Here is a 6,701-nt window from a genome sequence, read left to right as displayed (position 1 = left end):
CGTATTTCCTCTAGCAGGAGATTTATTAGAAACTTTTCCGCGGTGCCGCCTAGTGCGTCCAAGTAAATAATTCCACGAGGAGTGGTTTGTCGTGAGCAATGTACTGAACTAGTTCGTTGATGTTATAGCTTTCTTCCTTCGTAATTTCGTATTTTAGGACACTGATAGCATTTTTCAGTAGTGCTTGCATTTCAAGTTGTATAAGATCTTGTTGTTTATTGCTAAACACTTATGTTGTAAGCAAATGAGTGTTTCATTGAAGATGGTCTGTTCACGATGAGCTTGTCGGATTTGGTATAGTTTGTCATTACTCTCTCTGAAGGAGTCACGTACCTGTTATGGATTTGATGGGTTACATGTCGCTAGAATTATGGCTAATAAGTCTCATTTGTTCAGCTGAGGCTTGTAGTGTTATTTACCAGTGGTTGTCGTTTTCCTGTAGTTCTGAGCGTTGCCGTGCTTGTACGTCTGGCATGCGTAACCATCAGCAGTCTTGGGATCTGTGAAATTTTTGGTCCCCCTATTTGGTGTGAGGCCAACGGCCTTGCCGCAGTGGATACACCGGTTCCCGTCAGATCACCGAAGTTAAGCGCTGTTGGGCGTGGCCGGCACTTGGATGGGTAACCGTCCGGGCCGCCATGCGCTGTTGTCATTTATCGGGCTGCACTCAGCCTCGTGATGCCAACTGAGGAGCTACTCGACTGAATAGTAGCGGCTCCGGTCAAAGAAAACCATCGTAACGACCGGGAGAGTGGTGTGCTGACCACACGCCCTTCCTACCCGCATCCTCATCTGAGGATGACACGGCGGTCGGATGGTCCCGATGGGCCACTTGTGGGCTGAAGCCGGAGAGCTATTTGGTGTAGCAATATATGGAGATGGAAACATTCGGCGTTGTTCATATATACAGCGTATACTCGGCCTAGAGCGTCACATTTCATGAGTCCTGAATGATTTTCTAATGGAATTCCTTGCTTTTGTCCTTGAAAGATTTTTCTTGTTGTGGCTCAGGTATAATAGGTAGGTACTTTGACATGTAGAAATTGTTTTCGCGAATGGATCCGTTTCGCACAGTTGGTAAAATGCTTTTCTGGCGGTGTCTTTTTTGAAGTAAACTTTCTGGCCATTCTCCAAACGTAAGCTAGATTTTGCACAGTTGGTTCGCGCTCGGGCATGGGAAAACAGAAAATCCGCCACCCTGCTTCGTTATTGTTGATGTATCTTCCTACTCGGTACATGAGACCTTCATTGTTTCTGTTTTGTTGTTCGCTGTCTTTGGCTGTTTGAAATACGGCCGCGTCACTGCCTTTGTACGCATACTTACATACATATTTGATGGATTTCACTGAATTGCAGTATTCCACGATTATGTGTGCTTGGAACATTTCAACTGGTAGTATGTTATATGGCGATCCATTGATCATCTACTTCCAGTTCGTCGCTGCCTCGTATTCGTATTTTTGCTGTGAAGCCACCGTTTGTGGGTGATCGTGATCTCTATTTGGAACAGCCATCAACTCCGGGTTTTGTGTCGTCCGGGTATGGCTTTGGGTATTTTTTGTACATTTTCCATCACTCATATATAAATGGCCCGCATGGTCCGTGAATCATGTTTTTGACTATGTCGTACAGTTCCGGGTGTTCTTGTGGGTTGGGACACTCAGCTTGGACGATCCTCTCTATATCCGTGGGATGAATTCTGTCGTGTAGTCATATGAGATTGTGTGAGTGAGGTAGTCCTCGTTTTTGCTATTTGATTGTGTACGATCAGCATCTAAAGGTTCCAACAATGTATTTTCTGATGACTTCTATAAACCTCATTTGTGTTTGTCGGAAAACTCTGGCTATAATGTGGTGTCGATGCACAGGGTTTTGACCGTACCTTAGTACATATACGACTAGTTGCATCTGACTATATGAAAAGGTCAGGTCGTCCATATTTTCTTACGTAGGTCATGGCATATTGAGTGTATCACTGCATGTGTCTCGAACTTCCTATGTATGGTGAAGGTACGATTACCACTGTCGAGCGTCGTCAATGCTCCCGTCATTTATGAAGTGGTTCAAATGGCACTGAGCAATATGGGACTTAACATCTAAGGTCATCAGTGCCCTAGGACTTAGAACTACTTAAATCTAACTAACATAAGGACATCACACACATCCATACCAGAGGCAGGATTCGAAACTGCGACCGAACTGAAGCGCCTAGAGCCGCTCGGCCAACCGTCATTTACGACGGAACTTCCAAGTTGGATGTTCTCTTCCGTGCGTAGTTTCTTCTGATTCAGTTTTATGTAAAGCATCCGTTCCGCTTCTCTTTTTCCACACATATGTACCCGGAGTTGTTGGAATAAACAGCGAGTGTTGGGAATGTCATTGTATATTTCATTGTCACTGGTCATTTAGCGACAAGCATAGAACTCCTTGGAAGTGACTTTTTTGTTCGTTTCCATGCCTCTTTCAGGTTGGATTTGTCCCCACATTAAAATGATATATGTCCTCTCCGTGCAGAAATTTAAATTGATATTAGAGGACATGATATGGACGGTGTGTCTCTTCAATGCGTTGTAGTCCTAATGTCAAGTCTTGTGTTTTCATTGCACACCACTTCGATGGCGACTCAGGTGCATTACATTGACGGTCTTGTTCTCCAAGTGCTCTTTTGTCGGCTCGAAGTATAACTTTATAATCATCAGAAATCATTCGGTCTAGTGCTGTTTTGAGTTTGTGAATCAATCGATTATATATGTGTAGGATCCTTAGGGCATCCTGGACTACTACTTGTGTCAATCCACTAAATTTTGTGCATCGTAGATCAATATCTGTTTCTTGATTTACGGTGAGATGTACTTGTAGAAATTTGTGGTTTTCGTTGGGAAGTTATAGTAACGATCCCATTTTGTAATCGATTTGTCCTTGGATGGTAAAAAAACGTAATCGATTTAATATCTGTTAGTGTTGATCGAAGTGACACCAAAAGAAGTCATTTGGAAGCAGACGTTGTACACTTTTAAATTTTGAATAAAGTGTTTTGATTCTGCAGTCTCGCTGGTCATGTAACGTAAAAATTTCCTGCAGAAGTGCTTCCAGTGGTGGTAATCGAATTTTTCCATTCATGCAACAGAATCCTGGTGTTTCTTCACTGAATTTTTCGCGTTGCAGAATTTGAATATGTCATCCATTTTTCCGTGTACGACGTGTTTCTGTTTGTTATATTCTTTCGTCGAGAGCAGTGGAATGCTTCATTTGTTAGGTTGTACTGTTTAGTTGTCCTCGTCCTTGCTTCTCACAGGTTGATACTTTCAGGGCTGGCTTCAGTCCATAGTTTTTTATTATAAGATTGTGTCACAAATTTTATTCTTCAATCCGTCCATTTTGTTGTTCTTTGGTTTCCCTGCTTCTCACGGTGCTCGCTGTCGTTCGTTGGGAACTTAAACATGCTTCGCGCTCTTCAGTCCGGCATCGCGTGACTGCTACGGTCGCAGGTTCGAATCCTGCCTCGGGCATGGATGTGTGTGATGTCCTTGGGTTAGTTAGGTTGAATTAGTTCTAAGTTCTTGGGGACTGATGACCTCAGATGTTGAGTCCCATAGTGCTCAGAGCCATTTGAACCATTTTTTGTTATGTCTGGGTATTGTCTAAAATATAAATCAAAACAAAGTTTTATTAACAAATACACGAAGTACACTTTACACACTTGTCACATTTTATTTTTAATTTAAATTCAGTCACTGTATCACTTCTACTACCCACACTTCACTGCTTGTTTTTCTTCACTCAGTGCACTGCTTTTTCGGTTCCTCCCTTCGTCAGGGATAAGAAACTCACGTTCTAAGCCACGACGGGTCTTACTTTACGTACCCCTACCATTGGGTAGCCCAACCAGTGGCGAATTCCAGAACATACCAACAAGTATTCGAATGATCCACAATGTTCAGTAACATTTCACGGCATTCTAGATTTTTCTGGGGTGTGCCACAATGATCCTGGATGTTCTGGAATGTTCCAGACTAGTCCCAAACATTCCAGAACATCCAGAATCATTGTGGAAAGTTCCATAACATACTGAAATGTTGTGAAATGATCTCGATTGCCCTAAAATGCTCTGGATTGTTCTCGAATACTGTGGAATGTTCCGGAACGTTTTAGCAATTTGTAGATGCTGAAATTTCCCAGTCCTTAAATCTCCAAAAGCATATCCTTCAAGGAAAAAGGGAACCTTCTTTATGTATGAGGGATAGAGGGATACCACACCATATAGCTCACTTGATCGTACCGGAACTCGTTTCTGGCTTTAGCGGCACGCACATTGTATACTTAATTTTATAATATATTTTGATTGATTATCATTCATTGTCAGTCCTTCATACTTAGGCTTCGAAATCCCGCTAATTGTAGACAGAGCTTTAAGTAATAGTATCTGCCTGTATTCTGTCGACATTTTGAGCCCGGACTCGTAGCGACAATGTGAAGAGGAAGAGGAAGGGAGGAGCGGAGCACGTTTCATTTGAGCGTAGTTTCATTCTGTTACAAGCTGCATTCTGTTCTTGTAGCAGGAGAACGTGTGTAAGGTCATTGTAATCGCCGTGATTCAGTATGCCTCGCAAATGCATAAACGGGGCTAACAATTTTTGCTACATATGCGGACAGGCTACACTGAAATAGCAAACGAGGCAAGTAACGCCCTGTATTAGGAAGGCGTACAGACTGTACATTGGCTGTGAAATCAGTGGGCTAGACAAGCCCTGGACTCCTCATGTGTGTTGCATGTCTTGTGTCTCGAGTCTTCATTCGCAGCTGAATCGTAAAAGATCTCACATGGACTTTGCTATACCCATTATATGGTGATAACCATCAAACCTTGTGTATTATTGTTACTCTTATATGATAACTCCATTAACCCATTACTGGAGAAAACTCTATTGGATCATTTTTTGCAAACTCTTATGCATAAATACGTTACATTGAGTGATTAATTGAATAAAAAGTTGCTTTGAAAATTTTCAGTTGATTACAACAAAAACTACAAACCGTCCCGTTTTTGGGACATTGGCCAAATGCGCTATCCAAATTCACAATCTTATTCTCCATGCATAATATTGTAAGAAACAACACAAACAATAAATAAAGAATGTTTCAATATCATTGAATGTCTATTCAGTATGAACTGAAGCAATACACTTGTCGTGTACACCATCATTGCACCTATCACAAATTTTTGTTGTTTTTTTCATGCAGTAAGCACATCTCTTCTGGGTTTTACTTGGCACAATGAAATGATTTCCTGGATTTAGTTGTACATCTGTGTTCACCCGTCCTCCCATCAATATACTTCCTTGTGGTCCTTTGCGTTTTGGTACTGATCCTGTTTTCTTTGATAGGTAAAACATCACTATTTTCTGTCGGACATCCAAAAGTGAGAGCTTCTCTCTAAAGTACCGGCTACATCTTGTACAACAGACTCAGTGTTCAATACATTTTCGTCAATGTCTTCTTCATCTGTTATTACATCTGCATCGGGTGGAATAATCGCCAATTCTACGTCATCATCTTCATCGATCACTCTCTTGATGGTTCGCTAGTTCTGATAGAATTTCTTCAAGTGTAAGTCCACGCAGCATGTTTTTATCCTATTGGAATCTTTTAGAACATGAAAAAAGCAGATATAAAGAACATAAAATGCAATTATTTTCTGTATAATACGTGAATACAAGAAAATGATAGTGCAACATGCCATTATCCCATTATTGGGACGCATAAAATATATCGATATTGCACTTACTTGAAAAAATCTGAAGTATTCTTAATCTTACATCGACATCCATATGTTCATAACAAACACGCCCAGACAACTAAATCACGGCTCATTGTCGTCCAGGATCTACCAGCAGACATACAGTGCTGCCAAGTGTGAGAACAAAAAATCGGCAAGTTTATAATTTTCCTGACTTGAAGTACTTAGAAAAAAGTTATTTATTTTACATTTACAGGCATTATAGCAGTTAGTTGAACCTACGGGTGCAACAATAAAGGCTAAAAGCTCCATCGCTTACGTAGAAATAAGTAAAATATACGCGTCCCAAAAAAGGGACAATGGCCATGGCCAATGGCGGATTAACACTTCGCACTCACTAGAAGAGCAAACCTTGCGTGACGTATGCTAACATACCTTCGGTCATGCGACCAGTGCCTCGCGGAGACGAACTGCCTGTTACTGTCGCAACTGACTGTAATAGTGACGAGGGAGGTAGTGAAACCTTCAAAACCCAGTTCTTTGGAAGATTCTGATTTCGTGCGTAGCGATGAGTATATAGAGATTCACAAAATAACGCAATGCGAACGTAATGACCTAATGAGAAATCAGGAATTGCCGATAGGTAAAGCTGAGCTGTTGGCATCAAGACTACAGCAGTGGAATTGTCTCCATAATACGGGTAGTGTAACTGCGTACCATAACCACCATACGCCATTCCTTCCATTATCGAAAGAGAAAACGAACTGGAGCCTTGACTATAAAAATGGTCAGTGGAGGTTATTCATCGACTACTGCAAAGTAAGTCTCTAATGTCTGCTACTGCATAATGGCAACGCGTTACCGTCGATACCGATTGGTACGCAACTTAAATGAAAAAAAAAAAAATAAAAAAATGATACCATGAAACAATTATTATTGCGTCTGAACTGTGTTAAGTTTAAAT

The 6,701-nt window shown here is 41.2% G+C and overlaps 1 pseudogene; it reads left to right on the top strand.

The window, feature by feature from the left end:
- The first annotated feature begins 534 nt into the window (after positions 1-534).
- On the top strand, positions 535-652 carry LOC124778543 (annotated as a pseudogene).
- The last annotated feature ends 6,049 nt before the right edge of the window (positions 653-6,701 follow it).

The sequence above is a fragment of the Schistocerca piceifrons genome, chromosome 2 (assembly GCF_021461385.2).
Source record: "Schistocerca piceifrons isolate TAMUIC-IGC-003096 chromosome 2, iqSchPice1.1, whole genome shotgun sequence".
Lineage (NCBI taxonomy): Eukaryota > Metazoa > Arthropoda > Insecta > Orthoptera > Acrididae > Schistocerca > Schistocerca piceifrons.
Note: the sequence above shows the minus strand (reverse complement) of the source record. Positions and strands in the feature narration are given on the sequence as shown.